Below are 21,292 nucleotides of genomic sequence, written 5' to 3' on the forward strand. Positions count from 1 at the left end.
TTGGTAATACATTAAGATCATGTGGTATTTGAATATAACATGTGACATCCTAAGGGTCAATAATATTTCAAGGACCAAAATTATAAAATATATCCACAACCCTACTCAATCCACACATAGGTACTGTTGGTTTTTTTAAGTGCCAAAAGATACTTTTTTTAAAAAACAACTGCATCTTTTTATCAGTGTGCCTATTTTATAAATTTCACAAGTGTATCAATTTCTTCCGTGATTCAGTTAAAGTAAACAGAAATAATTAGAATGGTGACAACTGAATTATCAGAAATTTATTTAGCAAGAACAGTACACTCTAAGTACAAAAGGTTCCATGGGTAGTGAGTTCTCAGAAAATTAATAATGTTACAATGGTTGTTTTTTTCTTTGCCTTTTAACCTTCACAGAAATAGTTTTTCTAGAAAAATGTTATTAAAAACGTACAAAAACCTTAAGTTAAAGACAAATTACACTCATTTGCATGTCTTTACTTAGCTCTTCACTCTTTTCTGATAAGGACAAAAGTAAAAAAAAAAATCTCAAATACCAACAAAAGAATTTAAGTTATATTATTTTCCCTCAAATTCAACAACTGAACTGGACTTTGAGTGGTTCTCCTTCTTCACAACAACCACCGGGCACATGTAAGCACAAATACAGAAAAAGGGGAATAAAATTTGAGATTTGCCCCAATCGTCTTTCACCAAACTTTTTCTTTCCCCACTTTTTCAAAATTCTGCTTATATAATACTTTCCCTTGAAATCTTTACAAAACCTCTTAACTAGTCTTCATTCAATTTACAACTCAATCATGTAGAGAAAAAAATTCCTTACTTAGCCTAGGACCACACTAGTCTTCCTCCAAATCCCAAGTTTGTGGTTATCAGGAAAAAATAAGCAAGCAGCCACAAAATTAAAAGGCTGTATAAATACAAAGAACAAATTGATGGTTGCCATTGTGGTGCAGGTGGGGAGATGAGCAAAATGGGTGAACCTGAGTGGGAGATACATGCCTCCAGTCATGTATTGAGTAAGTCACAGGAATAAAAAGCACCACATAGGGAATACAGTCAATGACACTGTAATAGAAACATATGGTGACAGATACAGCTACACCTGTGGTGAGCACAGCACAATGGATAAACTTGTGGAATCACTATGTTATACACTGGAAACTAATGTAACATTGTGTGTCAACTATACCTAAATAAAATAAATTAGTTAAAAAATAAAAATAAAAGGTGCTATTTAAAAAAAAGAAATATGGCAGCCCTGGTGGCTCAGCAGTTTAGCGCCACCTTCAGCCCAGGGCGAGACCGGGGCCAAGTCTCAGGTCAGGCTCTCTGCATGGAGCCTGCTTCTCCCCTCTCTGTCTCTGCCTCTCTCTCAATCTCTCTCTCTCTCTCCGTCTCTCTCTCTCTCTCATACATAAAAACTTTAAAAAAATAAAAAATAAAAAGAAATAAAAAGTCTGATTTTTAAAAATATATTTTATTTATTTTATTCATGAGAGACACAGAGAGGCAAAGACATAGGCAGAGGGAAAAGCAGGCTCCCAGTAGAGAGTCTGATATAGGACTCAATCCTGGGACTCCAGGAATATGCCCTGAGCCGAAGGCAGATGCTCAACGACTGAGCTATCCAGGCGCCCCAAAAAGGCTGATTTTTAAAGCCTAAACTAAGTAATGATTTAAATTGCCTGTTTAAGAAGTATTTATTGCCTGGAATTAGAGTTCTCAGTTTCTCAGCCTCTCCATTCCATGTTTTTCTTTGTAAGATGAAGTCCAGATGCAGCAAAAGAGTCTGGGACCTAATGGAAGAAGAGGAGGATTGGGCACTTAGGGGAAAAGTCCCCCCACACCTCCAGGCCCTAAAATTATATAAGTGCTGCCTTCCCAGCAGCCTCTTCTAGAAGTGGAGGATTCTGATGGTGTAATCTAATCTGATCTCTTAGTCTCCTTCGAAAGGGACAACATTCACGTACTATTGGGCTTCATCTAGGCTCATGCTGGTGGTACAAGAATTTTTTCATTTAATCTTGGACAATCTAATCTGTAGTGATCCCACAGCAAAGTCCTTCTGGTGATCCCCTGTATTAGTCAGGTTTCTCCTGTGATAATGTTGCATATAAAAGTCCTCTCCCACATTTCAGTGTCCTACGAAAACAAACATTTATTTTTCTTGCTCAGGGGTCCATGGTTTGGTGTGGCTGGCTCTGCTTTAGGTTACAGACCTGGTTCAGATTTTTTTCATGGTTTTTCTTTGTCTTTTGAGAATTAGTCGCTATCAGAGTAGGATCTTTCCATGATGGATAGCAGAAGAGCAGGAGGGGCTAACAGAAACAAGCAATGCTTATTAAGACAGGGGCCCCTGAGGTGGTTCAACTGGTTGAGCATCTGACTTGGCTCTGGCTCAGGTCGTGATCTCCAAGTCCTGGAATCCAACCCCACATAGGGCTCTGTGATTGACAGGGAATCTCCTTGAGGATTCTCTCTAGGATTCTCCCTCCCTCCCCCTTTGCCCCTCTTCTTGCTCTCCCTCTCTCTTTCTCTCTCAAATAAATAAATAAATACATTTTTAAAAAATTCTGGATCATAAATAACACATTGTCACTTCTTCCCAGAGTCCACTGGCTAAAAATCATATGGCCAAGGCAAAATCATTGGAGTGTGGGTGTGCATAATCCATATACTAGTGTCAGAAGCACTGACAATTTAGATCACAGAGAGCAAATACATACTTCTACGACAGTAGCTAGTGAGATATTATGAAGAACAATTCAATTCACCATACCTCCTCTGGAAAACTCTCAAGGCTGATTGTCATCTGGTTCTTGGTCTTATCTCTGTTCCACTAGCTAAGCTCAGGTCTTCTTGTTTACCTGGCCAACAGAGCTGCTATGTTGATGTTACTCAGTCCCTGCCCTCTCCACACATCCATTGAACACTACTTTCTTCCTCTCTAAATCTGAGACAAGACACATTTTGACTGATTCTATTTTCTTTTTGTTTGTTCACAGTTTCTAATAATGCCACACTCGACTTTTTCTTTGTTACACCAAATTCCCGGGAAACACTAAATGGTAGACAGGATATTTTCTTTATATATTAGTAGAACTCCATGACACAGATCCTAAGGATCAAATATTACATTAAAAAATGAGAGAATTTAGAAAATTTTCCCTCAAGACAATTGCCTTGATTGCAGAGCTAGTGACTGGATCTGTAATCCTATTTTTAAATATCAGAAGCTAAATATCTACTAAGTTTTTCTCATTACATTTCCTTATAGCACATACTTATCTGGACAATTGATGGCCAGGGAGAAGGTTGTGTTTTCTAGGAAGCAAAAGATTAAAAAAGCACATTAAATTTTCATATTGACATTATATTTATTTAGAAGGTTAATTTTCCTTTTAGTTTTCAAGTGTCAACTCCTTGAGCATAGAATAATTGTACAGAGGTTTTCTCCATGGAAATAATTAGAATAATAATTAGAGAGAAAAACCATTAAATGATATAAGTAAGACAATAAAAATTGTTGTTTGGAAGTTGATTGCTGGTAAAGAAATACTGTTGCAATAGCACTTTCCCCCTAATGCTATAATGAGGTATACAAGAAGAATAAGGATCAGAGTGGAGAGAAATGATTCTAGGAGCCCAGCAAAGCCAATAAGGAGGGAAGAACAGAATCATCATGCTCAGAGAAGATATATTTTAAAAACTGAAAAAAAACCTTAATCTATATTTATTATGATACATTTACATATATTTTTAAAGAGATAGGGTAGTGGAAATACACTATTTGATACTGCAATGTTGAATACATGACATTAGACATTTGTCCAACCCCACAGAATGTACACACCACCAAGAAAGAATGCTAATGTAAACTATGGATTTGGGGCAATAACAATATATTGATGTAGGTTCAGCAATTGTACCAAATGTAGCACTCTCTTCTAAAAAATAAAAAGTCTTAGAGAGAGAAGTAAAAAATACATACATATATACATACATACATACATACATATATACATAAAAATCAGCCCTACTCATCAGTCCAAGAATCTATAAATGATAGGTTGTGTTTCGCATTCCTCAACATTAAAAAATTCAGGCCTGTTTTGAAGGGAGATGATTATGAAGAGATCTTATAGAACACATCCAATTTCTTGGTTATAAAAAGTATTATTCTGGGAAGCATTACCAGAAGAGAACAGCCTGATCTGGTTTATGACAATATGCATGAGTAAAGTCCAAGGTAATGTTGTTAGGAGAATGATTTTTTTAGAGTTTATTTCATTTCAGAGAGGATGAGAGAGAGCATGCATGAGTGGGTGGAGGGGCCGAGGGAGAAGGAGAGGGAGAGGGGCAGACTCCACACTGAGCATGGAGCCCAATGTGGGGTTCAATCCCAGGACCTTGAGATCATGACCTGAAATAAAAATCAAGAGTCACACACCTAACTGACTGAGGTACCCAGGCACCTCCAGGGGGAGAATACTTTTTTAAAATACACCTGCTGGAATATCCAAAACATTTCATTTTGTTCCCTTCTAATTGGTAGGACTTAATTTTATTCAGAATATTGGTATTGTAACTCAGTCTACTTTCATTTCTACTTCTATTGAAGGTTAGAGTTTAATATGTATACTGTGTATAATGTGATGCCGGTAATAATTTACCAATGTCTATTGATGACAAGTATCTTTCATTATAATGATCAATACAAAAGAAAGTATTGTAAATTAGGTATATATATTACTGATTTTCCCAACACAGAATTAAATTTCTTATACTTTTCATCCAATGCTCTCCTTTTAGAGGCAAGGGGACAGCAGTATTTCCAACAGACTACAGGCCATCCCATCATACCTGTGATATGCTTGCTGGCAAAAGATATTTCCTCAAATAAGCAACACATTTTGTTTTTAAAAAGGATTACTTTGAAATACTCAAAAATACATGTGACATTAAAATATGAGTATAATTTAAATTTGTTTTATATTTTAAATGAATCCAAGTATTTTTCAAAAGTTATTTTTAATACTTCAAAAGTTTTTTTGGCACTTAGTTCATACTGGTGACATTTAATTATAGATAAAAAAATGTTCTGTAAAAAAAAGACAAAAACATATGTACAAAGACAGCAATCTATTTTAAAATCTTTTATTTTTGTTGCTTTTTTCCCCAATAATTAAAATGTTACTCTAACCTCTGATATCTATTTGAGTGGTGTATGCTCCGAAAAATTCTTCAGAATTATAGCCGGCAAAAACAACTGGATGCATGTCTCTAGAAAGTGATGTCTTTAATAACAGATTTGTTCTCTGTGGAGAAAAGTTTCCTAAATTCTAGGATTTTTTTCCTCTCCTCCAGCTTGTGAACTCTTAATACATACTGGAAATTCATTCTAGACCCCTTATGGTTTTACTGGGGTTATATCACTGATCTGCCAATTCACTAATAAAGAAAAAAATCCTGCTTTATTGAGCACTTGTTATATGCTAGATACTCTGTCAAATGCTTAACATGGATGGCTCATCTATTTTAATTCTTATAAAGGCCTTATGAAATAGGAAACCAAAAAAGTAGAGAGACTGATTATGTTACAGGAGATTCAGTAAATGATTATACCATTTGAACTGTATTCTTTAAAAATGCCTTGGTGTTGTTTAAAAGCCAACGTGACAGTGGTGAAGAAGCGGAAATGTCAGGAGGGAGGAAAGAGGAAAGGCACTAAAAAGATGAGAATGCTAGTGTCAGAAAGTATCCGAAAAGGAATGTGGCCTTTGTGGGGAAGATTTTCTGCCTGCCTACTGCTCAAGAACATTGAGTGGTATTGCTCACAGATAGGAATTTCAACAGTGTTATCTAGATGTCCTTCCATAAAGGCATTACATATTTTATGGCATAATATTGCTTTCTCCATTTTGTAACATGTGTGTGTGATAAGAAAGTTAAAGAGCATAATATTTTCACTCTCCTCATCAGAAGTTCAATGAGACAGAATTGTACTATTGATGGAAACGCAGGGCGTCCACACTGCTTTAAGTCAAAAACAAAATATGGAATTTGGTCTTATATATGTCAAAACCCCAACCATTCTCATGGCCTTTCAGACAGTAGTAAAGTTTCTCAAAATCTAAAATAACAAAGTGATACCAAAATCCGACAAAATTTTACATACAAAAGTATTTAGTATATTTTTATACAGAACAGTATATATACATATATACATATATGAAAAGTACACATACATAAAGATATTTTAGAGTCAAGGAATTTACATGGAATCATATAACATTATATAAAAAGCATAAGATTAATATTGTATAAAAATTGAGATGGTTATGATTCCATAAAACATAAGATAAGGGACCTCATCCTACATCTTTGAGGGGTTATCTCTAAGTAATGGGATTGTGTTTGTTATTTTCTCCTGTATTTTTCTGTTTACTTATTTTTTGTATTTCAACAATGAGAAGTTGCTACCTTTGTTTTCAAAAGTTACACTTAAAATTATAAAAAAAAAATTATCTTGCTGTCCCGTGTACCCTTTATGAAACTAGACAATTTTTTGAATAAAAGCAAAATAATTCACCATTTTAAGAGGTTAGATCTTTTAGAATTTTTTTCACAAATTAATTGCTAATGTCAATGATACTTTTGCAGATTGGATTCTACTTTTTTGGGGGGGGATTCTACTTTAACAAATTTCAAAATCATTTTATAAAAATAAATCTTAGTAATTGACTTTATTTAACACGAAGGAAATGACTTATTTGGAAGAGTATTAGAGAAGAATAAATATTATTGGAATATACTTAAGTATTGATTGTAAGTCAAAGAATATTTTAGGTACACTTCAAATGTCTACCTAAAAATGTATAATAATACATGTCTGAGACCTAGCTTTACTAAGTGCTCTTTTTTACCATTATAGAGAAGTCCACTAGAAGAATACCTTTTTGGCTGATTTTGAATACTGGATACTTCTTAAACCTTGAGTCTCAAGAAAGGAGTCTGTGAAGTACCAGGTTTTGAAGTTGAATGTTGGACTTATGTTGCCTTATCTTTATACAGTGTGTTATGTTTTCAGTGATCTTCTACATTCAATTTCTACTATATTTACAATGCTACTTTGAGGTATATAGGCCAAATAGTAAATACAATTTGAAGTCTTGTGGCTTCCCCATAGCCCATTGGCCCAAATCTATGAACAGAGGCCAGGTCTTACAGTCCTGTGTCTTTTTAATACAACGTCCTTTTTCCTTCTAAAGGTAGTTCTAATAACCAGGTAGGATAGGGATGCTGGGCAATAGGATCTCATTGCACAAATCAAATTATGCTAGATGAGTGACCTTCTTTGTCTAAACAGGGGGCAGAAGATTAAGACTGGAATTGATATGCATATGAACTTGTCAGTTGACTATTTCCTTCTAGTTCCTATCTCAGATCATATGGTACTCATCTGCTATTATAGTGCAAGATGCCTAGAATGTGTCCCTCAATTGTTCCTAGAGTGCAGAAATTAATAATTTTCTTGTCATTACACAGCTATAAAAAAAAAAAAAACATTAACAAACATTTTGCCTCAGAACTCTCAATCAACTTTTTACTCAGCCACTTTCAACATTCGGATTCATTAAGATAGTCTAAAAGGAGTGGGCAGGGTACTGTGTGTTCTGAAATCTGTTCCTGGCTGGATGGAAAATGCATATTGTATTCATAAAGAAGGATGCTCGGGTTATTTTAGTCAGAGTAGCCAGTCTCCTTCCAGCTGTGAAATAACAGGTTTAAGTTTTGTTTTGTTTGTGACCATTAAAACATTTCAATGAAATAACCATCACAAATGTTGTTGAGTAAAGTAAAGTGAGCCACTGACAAAGCAGACACAAAACAATGTTGCTTTTGAAGCTTGCTGACAAGTAGGAGATGTCAGTCTTTGTAAGTATAGGACTTCATGGATCAGTTAATAAATTTCCAAATGCTTATGACTCCAGTGATTAGGCATTAGGGCTAATTACTCTAAGTATTTTTTCTTCAAGACCTACTTCCTACTTTTAGTCATTCAAATGAAACAATTAGACTCACCAAGAGAAATGGATAATGTCTTTTCAAACCATATTTCCCATAACACTTGGTTTCCTGCAGCAAATCATTAAATAGTCAACAGATGCAATGAGTTTTCAGTCTAAACTTCAAGCAATTATTTTGAAGGGCAAAAGTGGCTTTTTTCCCCTTTAGTACCAAATATCTTCTCCTGCCCCCAATTAAACAGACAGGTTATTAAAGAAATTGCTTTACTTCTATGCAACTTGCATACTACTTTCCATTTCAACGTACTTGAGAGTCGATATCAAATGCCATGAAAGGTCTTGGGGCAAGGAAAAGAGATTTAAAGTTCACTTTGTGAAAAGGAAATGACTGATTGTTGATATATGCTGTAAAGGAACATTCCTGTTAATAGGGTGAGCACTTAACAATTATATCACCTAGGAAACTATATGCTCCAGAGTTGACAAATTATTGGGAGCCCCCTTCCCCCAACTGCCTTTTGTCTCAGCCCCAAAATATAAAGCAAGTATACTTTAGTGACATGATTTTTTTTCTGGCACCTTTCCATAGCCAATTCCATTCATGCAGAAAAAGGATGAAATTCCATCATTCGAGCATGACATCTCAAAATTCAAACTTAATGAGAGCTTTGGCAGCTTCTGTCGAAGGCAGACAGTGATTAACAAAACACTTCAGAGTACAAGGCACAGCAGTGCTCAAAGAAAACAGTGATGATCTCCACTTAATTGTAGAAAAGCCCAAAGCATCTGCCAGCCGAGGAGAGCTGGAGCCATAAGGAGCTATTGCTCAGATAGGCTGTCATCTCCAGAGATCAACAACCATATGCTCAGCTCAAGCACAAACTCCAAAGAAGTTAATTTTCTGACAAAATACAGGGATAAATATGACATTCAAACAAGTGTGCTCACCCATCCTGAACACACGTTCATCTGCACGCATCAGATTTATGCATCGTTTAAACACAAGCAAATATAATTTGTTTGGAACACAAACATTGCTGCATGAGTACAGGTATAATTAATCTTTGTCTGCTCCACAGGTTCTTGTGTTCTACTGGTTAACCACGCTTTCAACAAACTTTTGATGAATGGAAAAGTCACTTGTTGCTTCATACCTAAACATATACCACGTTCATTCAAGCTCTTGAAATTAATGCAAATTATTTAATTCAAGATGAAAAAAATAAACCTTATTATAGCTATGATTTGAAGTATGTATTTATATGTGTGTACATACCTATGTATATATGTGTGTGTGTATTTATACACATACACAGAGATCTATCTTCTTGTCTATCTGTCCATCCGTCCATTTATCTGTCTTTTTCTCTCTGAAAGCAAAGCTGAGATCTTGACCAAACATTTCTGGGATATAGGCCTGCAAACAAAAGCCAAGTTTTCCACCTGAGAGGTAGACATTTCTCAGGATGAAGTCACCAGAAAAACTGCTTGTTGGTACCTGTGGTCATGATGTGTTCTCACTGAAAATAATACAAAGTAAAACACAAGAGAATAAGAAATAGATACTGAACATAGAGCTGCAAAAAGTAAAAAGATAAGAGGTTGCATTCTAAAAATGAAAATATGGGGCAGCCCCGGTGGCTCAGGAGTTTAGTGCCACCTTTGGCCCAGGGCGTGACCCTGGAGACCCGGGATTGAGTCCCACGTCGGGGTCCCTGCATGGAGCCTGCTTCTCCCTCTGCCTTTGTCTCTGCCTCTCTCTCTCTCTCTCTCTCTCTCTGCGTCTCTCATGAATAAATAAATAAAAATAAATAAAAATGAAAATATAAAGAATAGAAAGAGAAATCCCTCACATTCTCCCATTATTTAGAAGTGGGGATTCCTCTTTGAGGTAATACCTCCTGGAAAAATGCAACATGTAGCATCAGATGGAATAGTGTCGGCAGACTATCAACTGTGCATGTCTTAAAAACAGGTGTTTGATTTAACATTTGCACACTAGCCAAACAGTAGTTAATGTTTCAGAGGTGAAAACTACAGTCCTTAAAGAAACTAAAGGGAAGCATCTGCTGGAAAAGTGCTTCAGTAGCAAACCTAAATCCTGTTTTTAAAAAACTTCTAATGTCCTTCACAAAAAAAGAATTCGATTTCTCTTTTGCCTGTGTCATCAGTATCTTCCAAGGTTTCACAAGAAAGCTTAAGCATTGGCTTATTTCTAGTTGTTGCCACTCTCCACATGTTGAGATTACAGTGGAAAATGTCACACTGTCACATCTATGTATAAGCTTTGTCAGAGTCTGAGTTAACTTGCTCTCTTCTAAATTTGTAATTATGATGTTGTCATGGGTTCATCATTTGGAAATATGTATTTTTAAATTTTCTTCAATTATAGAAGCAGTTTGCTTATAATAGATAATTTGTAAAATACAGGCAAGTGCAAAGAGGAAAGTGCAAATCATCTTTAGCCATAATTAGTAAAATTTTAAAAATTTAAAAATTAGTTAATTTTGATAAAATTTTCTTATATACATAATAGTCATACCACTGAACTCATATTAAAAAGTTTATTTTTTTACTTTCCCTCCTTATGTTGTACTCTCTATTTTGTGCATATTCATATCACCATACAGACTTGAAAACATTCTTAAATTGCTGATTAACATTCCATTTCATAAATGGACTTATTTTACCATGATTTATTTAACCATACCCCTATTTGAAGCTTTTCTAATTTTTCACCATTATAAATAGCACTCTAATGAAATTAATTCTTAAATTATTTCAACTGGAGTTTCTAGATCAATTGATATGATTATTTTTAAGACTCTTGATATGTGTTACTAAGTTTTTCTCAAGAATGTTAATACAAAACCTTACTGACTATACATGAAGATTACATTAAATGGCATCTTCATCAATAGGTATTAATGCAGGTAATATTTTAATTAAACCTATGATTTAATTAAAAAGGGTTTGCTATCTGGAGAACAAAGTAAAATATGACCAAGTTGATTAAAAAACTTCCAAATTGGGGCATCTGAGTGGCTCAGTTGGTTGGGCACCCAACTCTTGATTTCGGCTCAGGTCATGATCTCAGAGTCATGGGATCAGAACCTCAACCAGGTTCCATGCTCATTGGTAAGTCTACTTGGTATTCTTTCTCTCTCTCTCTCTCTCTCCTAAATAAATAAATAAATAAATAAATAAATAAATAAATAAATATTTAAAAATAAAGAAATGATTAGTTAAAAATAAAACACTTCCAAATTAAGATGGTTTAGACAGAAGAAATATTCATTAGTAGATTTTAATTAGAAATCTGTAAGAAGGGTTACCTGGGTGGCTCAGTCATGATCTCAGGGTTCTAGGATCGAGACCCTTGTCTGGCTTCTTACTCAGTGGAGAAGGAAGTGTTTCACCCTCTTCCTCTACTCTTTCCCTCCCCCTGCTCATGCTCTAATAAGTAAAATCTTTTTTAAAAAAATAAAACTATAAAAATATTCATAATTCATAATTATCCATAATTCATGTTACTTGTAATATTTATGTTATAGATTTGGGATAAAAATACACTTTTTAATCTACAAATGTGACAATGAGGGAAGTAAATGAAAGTTTATTCATAAAAAAAAAAAACAGAAAAGGTAATGCAAAATAGTCCAGAGACAATCTAGTAAAAGAAATAGTCTTGACCCCTAAGTATAGTTTATCTTCAGGTCAAAAATATATACTGATTTAGATTTTTATACACTCTTTCAAGTCTATATTCAAGCATACACATACCTCTCTCGAATAACTGCATGAACACTCTGAACCCTTGATCTTTTCCATCAAAGTTTGTAACATAAATGGCCAGAACCCTACTGCTTCTAGTTCCTCACTGCCCTCAGCCTACTTAGCTGATTTGACTTCCATGCCCACTATTTCACAGAAAACACCTTTCAAGGAAATCATTATTTTTCTTGTTGAATGTCTTTGGCTCATTTCTGGCTTTCTCTCTCTTTTCTTTGGAGTTTCTTCTTGAAATCATTTTCTAATATACATTCTCCCCTCTCTGTTTGTCCTTAGTCTTCCTTCCTCTAAAAAGACCTCTTCCCTTTCTCCATCTACAATCAAACTGTTTCTTTAAGAAATAAAATCAACATCTTCTGCAAACAGCTTTCTCTGATGGTTCCAACTCTAAAGAATTCATGGCACACGTTTGGCATTGATAACATATCACCCACTAGTACTGTTTTATGAATATGTCTTAAGTCTCACAATAAATTTTAAACTGGTTGACGGGAGAGTGCCTGCAGATCTTGTATTTATACATTTCTTTGCCTATTAATTTGTCCGTGTTAAAGTCATACTATTGATAGAGTCCAATTATTTTATGAGGCCTACATGACTCCAGTATCTCTGATAGTCTGTAATAAAAACTGTCTCCTCAGCAGCCACTCTTCATCCTTTCCATGCCATGTGATACTTGTTCTATCATTCTGACATTGCTGTGAGCCTTCTCCTGTGAAGGCTCCTGTGAAACAATGAGTTTTAAAATTCTAACTTAGGGTCCAGAATATCGTAAATACTCAGTACAGTGTTTCTGGAATCTCTTTCTTGCTTCTGTTCTCGGTCCTTATTATTCTATTCTCTGTGGAAAATTGCCATTTCTTGGCCTTCAAGTATCTAACTTATCTTCCTGTTTGTGGGAATCGCTCTCCCACATTGTGCTATACAGCCAGTTCTGTTCTAATGTAACATGTGTATTCGTGAAAATTGCCATGCTATGCAAAATTGTACAATAAAATCACCAGGCTTATGAGAAAAATAGAGCTGGGGCACAACTTCATCAGTGACACATTTAAAAAAACTAAAACTAAATACCACAGTAGCAGAATTTTACATATGTCAAATGGATAAGAAATATATAAATACAGGATGCCTGGGTGGCTCAGCAGTTTGGCGCCTGCCTTTGGCCCAGGGCGTGATCCTGGAGTGCTGGGATCGAGTCCCGCATCGGGCTCCCTGCATGGAGCCTGCTTCTCACCCTGCCTGTGTCTCTGCCTCTCTTTCTGTATCTCTCAGGAATAAATAAATAAAACCTTTAAAAAAGGAAATACATAAATACTGTAACAAATATGGTACTTTACCTTAGAGAACACCTGAGGTTTCCTTATGAATGGTGGTAGGTAGTCAGTGTGAATTAATGTGAAGTGGTGGAAGAGTTATCTGAAGTGGGATCTAACACTGTTACATCAGATGTGGATGGGCGTGGTTTGTAGTGTGATTGTGGCAGGGTGGGTATGTTTTGTGCATACCTAAAGGGCCCAGTTGAGCTGAGTATAGTTTTCTGCAGTCTCCTAGTCTTTCTCACAATCATTATTATAGAGACATTGTGTCCCTATAATTGTCTCCCAATATATTAATTGAAATTTGTGTTTTCAAAGTGTTAGATCAGAACTGCATGCATATGCCACATTTAGATGTGCTTTTCTATCCCAAATACTTGATGTCCTCCTGCACACTGACAGCTTTGTGTGAACTCAGAACAAGAACAGCATCTTCAAATGTTTCAGTTTCAAAACAAGTGGTTCTGTCATTAGGTCCTTATGAATGGGTGGGTCCATTGGCACTCTCCATACTGCAGGTGGGTTGGGCTGCTGTCTAAGACTTGTTACATACAAAAGAGAGTCACATCACTCTCATAGGGTTTATAGTAAAATTGTGTCTTCTCCTAAATATATCTGTTCTCTTTTTTAGAAATAGCTCTTGACTTTTTCCATACTTCACTGTCAAACAACAGCTAACCATGTGCCCTGACCTGTTCAGTGTTAACTCCAGTATATTCAATATCCATTGATTGCCAAGTGAAAGTTTTGCCTATTGTAAAGAATAGGAGGGCCTGAATGCTCAAGTAAATTGCAGGAAAATTTGCCTTGCACTCTGAACATGACAATTCCTGACACGCTGTTACTGATCTCTCAGTCCCTAATTACAGACCCTAGGGGTATCTGTGTTGACTGAAGAGGGAGTTGACTGAAGAGGGAAAAACAGAATTTGTCTTAAAAGTGTACAATAGGCTGAGTCCAACCTGAATGTAGCCTTAAAAAAAAAAATCCCCAAAGGATAGGAAAGAAAATCTAGGAGGTAGAAATGTATAAGACACTGACCTCTTTGCCTGGAAGGAGTAATAGTCTGATGGAAAGTTTTATACAATACGTGGATAGTGGCTAAGGTTTGGTCAAGTGGGAAATTCAAAATACTTGAGGATTAATGATTAACTGGTTTAGGCAAAGGTATCTGGGCAGATATCTTGAAATAGTCTCAATGTGGTCTCGGTGTTTGTGTTCTTGAATGTTCACCTCCACAATGAACGAGGTTCCCAATAATCAGGCCAACAAGATACTCCTCTCTCTGAATGCCATTTAGCTCTTTTCACAGTGACCCCCTTAAGCCAGTACTTTCACAGAAATAAACATATAATAAATAGCGCTCACATCAAAATACTAGTATGGTGAATACAGAGGCTATATATGAGCTCAACTAAAAGGACTCTTTTTCACCCAAATTGATCTGGCTAGTACACTCCCAAGTGTCAAGATTCCAACATGAGAGTTGAATCCGAAACCCTCAAATTTTGCCATAAAAGGCTAAAATCAATCACTTGATTCGTTAAACTATTTCCATCATGAAGAAAGCAGAGAGTTTGCTCACTAGAAAAAAAAGAAAAAAAATATATATATATATGTATATATATATATATATATATATATATATATATATATATACACTTTCTCTGGATTTGGATTTTTTTGTATCTACCATGTTTCTGCCAGAAAATCATCGGATTACTTACCAGATATCTCATTCATCATCATCAAGAAATTTGCTTTATAATTAAGGAAGTAGGTAAAGAAGTGATGCTTACAAGTCTCTCATCCTTACCATATACATTATAGAGAAATAGATGAGCTTACAGAATTGAAAGGTAATCTATTAAATACTGAAGTGTCCGTAGGTACACAATGCCTTGAGCCATTGCACTGCTGTTCTACATGATGAAGTATTTGTTCTGAATCAGAACAATATATGAAAAGATGGAGTTGCTATTTACTGAAATGGGAAAGACTGGAGGGAGTACAAAAGACATTCAGAATTTCTGTTTTGACACTTTGAATGTGTTTTCAATTTTTTTTAATTAAAGAAAAAACTTTATCTGTAAATTTTCATATTTTTTACTTTCTATTTTAATTTGCTATTTATTTTTAAATAATTTTTATTGAAGTATAATTAATTATATAATGTATTACTAGTTTCAATTGTACAATATTCTGATGCCACAATTCTAGATATCACTAATTTGAAGTGCCTATTTGATATAGACATGGAGACTTATGGGAGTAAGGTCTGAGAAGGATGTACTCATGTGAGAGTCATCAACAAGTAGATGGTGTTTAAAGCTGGGAGTCTAGATGAGCTCGCCCAGGCAGTGAAAGTTGACCAAAATGAGAAGAGGTTCAGAGAGCTGATGGTTCTCCAGAAATAGCCAAGGAGACAAAAAGGAGCAGCTGCTAAGTAGAGCCACCAACAGGATGCTGTCTTGAAACCTACCTGAAGAAACCATTTCAAGGAGAAGAGGATGATGAGTTATGTCAAAAACACTGCTACAAAGCAAGCTGTAAAGCAATCATTCCAGCATGCAACATGGATGTCACTAGTACTTGTGACAACAACTATTTCAGGGGATTGATAGGACCAAAAGCCTAATTAGAACAGATTCAAGACAGCTTGGGAGGAAATTTTTTTGATAATAAGTGCATAAGACTTTTGAGGAACTTTACTGTAAATGCAATGAGGATGGAAGTAAGGATAAATAATATCAGTTCCATGATAACCATGAGAAGGCAGCAGGCAAACACACATGCAAGTGCATCGACATATGTGGGAGCATGTGCAAGTTCTTTTCTGATTGTTACCTGCCTTTGCTTTCTCTGTGAGATGGGTAGCAAGGTTATCAGCAGAGCATGATGATATGGAGCTGCATAAGAAGTTTGAGCAGAGAAAAGAAAATAAGAACTCATGGTCTAAGACAGGGGAAGAGCACACAACTTCAGATTACTCACCTTGTATGGATGTTTTTTCTCCAGTCTCTTTCAGCTCTTTTTTTTTTTTTTTTTTCTTTCAGCTCTTCATGTAAGGCATGGAATGGGTGGAGAGTTATTGGGGGGAAAAAAAAAAACAGGTGAGAATTCGCTAAGCCACTAAAGACTTAGGGAGAGTGAAGCAATGGGAAAGGTGTTAAGAGGGTGAGAGAACAATGCCCCTGTGATCTAAGCCAGGAGAAGAGGAAGTAAGGAAACTATTGATCCCGTCCTGTGGGAAGCACTTAAATTCCTTAGCTTCTGCTCTATTCCTCTGGGCTTCTAACAAATACAAGTTCTTATAGTCATTTAAATGACATTTGTATATCTTGAAAAGTAAAAATAGCATGATCAGGATAATGACTCAATAATAAATATAATCACTGATTACTTTCTACTTTTAGAAAGAGTCATTTATTCTCTTTCTGATCCATGGAGAGAAACACAAATTAGGTATGGGCTTAACTGTGGGGTAAAACATTTTTCCGAGATAACAGAGGACAAATCCTGAGCTTTGGAATCACATAGAACTGGGTTTGAATTCTGGCCTAGCTACTCCTATGGTTTATGTTACCAGAGCAGGAAAACAAACCTGTCTCAACCTGAGTTTTTCCATCTTTAAAATGAAGATAATACCTTCCAAGTAGCTTTACAGTGAATGTTAAGATAATATTTTATATTACTTGTGCATTGTGGGTCAGTTTATTTCTACAGTGTAGTTACTTTTCTCCACTGTCAACTGATAGGCCTAAATTGTGTTAGCTGAAATGCTAGTTTCCCTGGGTACTGTGTAATAAAGTGACTTCATGGTCAAATACATTTTAAAACGCTATGTCAAGCAAGGGTAAACAGTTTTCTTAATTGTAGCACTTCTCAAAGGGTTTGCTATGTTAATATGCTTTTGAAATTTGAGAGAGGGTTAAAAACACGCATAGTGTCCCACACATATTTGACAGGAGAATTCATTTTTTCCAAATATTTAAACGGCCTACTATTTCACAAGATATGTGCTACTGGGAGAAACTGTTTTAGATATTTCTCTGCCTAGATTTCTACTCTGAGAAGTCATTTGAGGATAGCTAAACTCTAAATACTCTGTTTGGCAGATCCAATGGCATTTTCAAAGGCCATGTCATACTTTCAAAGATCTATCATAGTTCTTCTTCAGGGGGAAAATTCTACAGCCTCTTGAGAAATCAAATTAGGAGCCTAATTTTGGGGAGGGGATTAATTTTAAGAATAGTTGTCTTTTTTTCAGATTGATTGATTGATTGATTGATTGATTGATTTGAATAAGAAAGAGACAGCGGAGGGGCAGAGGGAGAGGGAGAAGCAGACTCCCCACTGAGCAGGGTGCCCAATGCAAGGCTTCATCTCAGGACCATCAAATCATGACCTGAACCGAAGATAGACACTTAGCCCACTGAACCACCCAGGTGCCCCAAGAAGAGTTTCTTATATATAGCTAAATCCTCTGTATTCCAAGTCAGTCAACTGACCTCTTACTCAACATAATTTTGTTATAATAAGTATTTTGTCACAACCTCTTCATGTCTTCATTTTTTGCTAGCTCAGCAAGTTTTCATATAATACAATCTTCTTAACTATTTTTTAAATAATAAATCTAAGCAAATAGTTTGTGCTCATATCCTACAGAGAGGAAAGAAGTCAGATAACAACTGGATATATAGCTGTTGATCTTCTAAAAATCCCCAGGCAAGAAATATATAGACCTATATTGGCAGGAGAACAAAGTACCTGGTCTTTTTTCATCAAAATAATGGCACTCATTAAGCAAGCACATGACAAGACTTTATTTTTAAGAACTGAAAGCCATTTCTTTCTTTTTCCCTCCTAGGATTCAGCTTACTGTGCTAGTAAGGACCAGAGAGCTACTTTTTCTGTGTCTCCCTGATCTTTTACACAGTTAACCAAGAAGTGAACAAATAGCAAATAAAAGATCATCAGTCTTTTACATAATCATTTTTTCCTGGGACTGCACACACATCTGTGGTCTGCCTTAACCACTGAGAATTGACATTTCCTATATCCTCGGGTTAGTGTGACATTAACTGCTGCATCACATTCTGCTAGTATCTCTTTCCCTTATTATTTTTATGCATTTTATGCTATTTTTAAAGTCATGCTGCTGAACATGTCATGACTGAATATGAGTGAATCCAAATATCAGACCTTTTAATATGAATACAAATGTCAGAATGCAGGCAAGCCCTTGTTGGTTGAATTTGATAACAGAGAACACATCCCATGTCCAGCTAATGCTAGAATGTCATCTCAGCCCAGTGTTCTTATAAAAGTACAAGCATAATGGCACTGACAAATTTTAAATGAGTTCAGAAAAACATAAATGATTCAGGTTAATTTTGAGAAGGAAATTAAGCTGCAAATACATATGATCCAGTGTCAACCTAAATATGATAGGAAGGAAAATTATAACGGTATCTTCCTAGGTAAATGGAGTATCAGCTTCAGATTGTTAGTGACTAGTTTGGATGTGAGAAAATGAAGATAAAATAATACTTGTTCCCCCATTTTTTGTTGGATTTTGCATTTACTCTACTTATTGGGTAGAGTGCATAGCCAAGTCATTTAAATTTTCAGTAATCCATTTCAAAGAGTGACCACAGGTGACAGGGGGCCTTTTGGCATTCATCTCTTTAAGTTTTGATGCTACAGTTGCTGAAGGAAATCACTAAAAGCCAGATGACCCTGGGGTCCAGGGCCCTTTGACACAACATATTTGGAGCATCAAACATAGGTACATGCCAATCAGATTCTAATTATCCTGGGCTGCCACAAAGAAATCTCTTTTTACTTCATTTTGGGCTAACTTTCATTTTGCCATTCAATTGAATATAATAATACTTAATGTGAGCTATATAAAGACTTATTTTGCCTTTGCAGCCTCCTGTGCTCTGAGCAATGTCAATCTATACTTCTTTTATTTGGGCGAATCACTCTCTCTTTGAGTCTGTGGAAGAACACCAGCAGAGGGAAGGATACTTAGTAGAGTCGCAGCATATAAATAGCTCTGCCGAGAGCATTACAAAGGCTCTGTTGTGCTATCACACAGCAGAGCCAATAACGTACAATATGAAAAATCCCTGCCAAGTGCACAGAGAATACAGACAATGTTTGCCATTTCTCTGATCGGTTGTTTGTTATGTGTTGCAAGAGTTTATAGCGATAGAGTCAGAAAAGTCTACCACACCCCAAAGTCTTTCTATTAGAACAATAACGACAACTGCATAAACCATAAACACACACACACACACATTCACACCCTTAAAGACATTAGAACAGCACCAACAACAACAAAAAAACAGTGGGTGGGAGTGGAATTGAAACGCAAACATTTCTATAGAAACAGAAATGGAGTTTTCACAAAGCAACAAAGCCTTGTATCACCACCACTTCCTTAAAGATGTCTTCTGTTTTCTGAAAGCACATCAATCTAGCAATTTGTAAAAGAGTTAGAACATCAGGATTTAATAAAAAATCATATGTTGAAAAATCATATATGAAAATCACATAAGAACTGAGTACCCTTTTTAAACTACTAAACCAAAACCATTTCTTCTCCATGAAAAGTTAAAATTTTATTTTCAGAAGATGGACTCCAAAATCAGCATCACTGCTTTTTGTTTTCCAATTACGGCTCAGACACGTAGCAAGAAAATAAGATACTTGAAAGCTACTGCTTAAGATTCTCTTTGACTTTTATCTCCTGTATTTGGAGATGCTGCTGTTATGGATGTGGAAGGCAAACGCATGTTCTGGGTGTTCTTGATTTTAGCTACTCTCAACAAGTATTTTCCATTTTTTTCTGAGCAAATTTTTCTTGAAAATTATCATGTTATTATATTTTTATTATAAAAGCCTAAAATAACCATGTAATAGGGGTGCTGGGTGGCTCAGTCAGGTAAGGACCCACCTTTGGCTCATGCATGATCCCAGGACCTAGGATCCAGCCTGCATCAAACTCCCTGCTCAGTGGGGGTCTGCTTCTCCCTCTCACTCTGCCTCTCCCCCTGCTTGTGCTCTCTCTCTCTTAAATGAATAAATAAAATCTTTAAAAATAAATAAATAAAACAAAATAACCATCCAGTAATATCTTTTAAAGTTGCTTTTATCTTCTTACCCAAATCTCTGCTCTGTTTCCTTCCCTGTATTTTCTTTCAACAACAGTCCTCTGATCCCCTCTCTCCTCTTGGCTTCTGTCTTTCCTTTTCTCAGTCACTTCTAAAATCATTATTAATCCTTCGTTTATTTCTATTTTTCATATACCTCAGTCTGAATTTCCCTCTCCTCTTCTAATATCTAGCTCCACTCTCTTTTCTTTCTCTATTTGCTCTTTCCTTCCTCTCCTGTTTTTTACTGTTCACCACCCACCATCCCGTCAAAAAGCATGAAGCAGCAGAATTTTTAAAAATAAGACCGTGTAAGTCTTCTCAGGTTATAGAGAACAAAATGTCCAAGCTGAATCATCCCAGTGTACCCCAAGTTTCTATAGAAGAATCCATCATACTTCATAGCCCAGTTCAAAATTCACCTCCTCTGTGAAATCTTTCTCTCCTTCCTTAGGAAAAAACGTTCTCCTATCTACCCCCAAAGAACTGTTTACAGTTCTATTTTAGAACTTGCCTTGGTATATTATAGAAGGTGGTTTGCACATTTATCTGGCCTACGAAAGTGTGAACTGCTTGACTGGAAATGTATGTTTTACATATCTTCTTATTCCCCCCACCTAAAATGATATCTTAAACCCAGCAAGTCCTCAATAAACAAAAAGTTGAATGAACACGTGTACACAAACCGTTCTGAGTTGATAGCCTGCTTTTCATTCATTGAGCAAGTTCCTCACCCATTAAAAACTCAGATTTCTAATTTATAGATTATAAATAATCATTTGCTGGACATAGTTAAATAATGCATCCAAAGCACTTAGCACAGTACCTGGCACATAGTACTTGCTCAGTTTGTGTTTGCTGTTTGCTCCTCAGGAAGGTGGACCTCTGCTGATACCAATATTTTCATATGGTTATAATTTCTCTTAAAATAAAACTGTTAGAATTCTTCCAAACACTTTTTTTTTTTTGGTCAACATCAT

This window comes from Vulpes vulpes, chromosome 14, assembly GCF_048418805.1.
Source record: "Vulpes vulpes isolate BD-2025 chromosome 14, VulVul3, whole genome shotgun sequence".
Lineage (NCBI taxonomy): Eukaryota > Metazoa > Chordata > Mammalia > Carnivora > Canidae > Vulpes > Vulpes vulpes.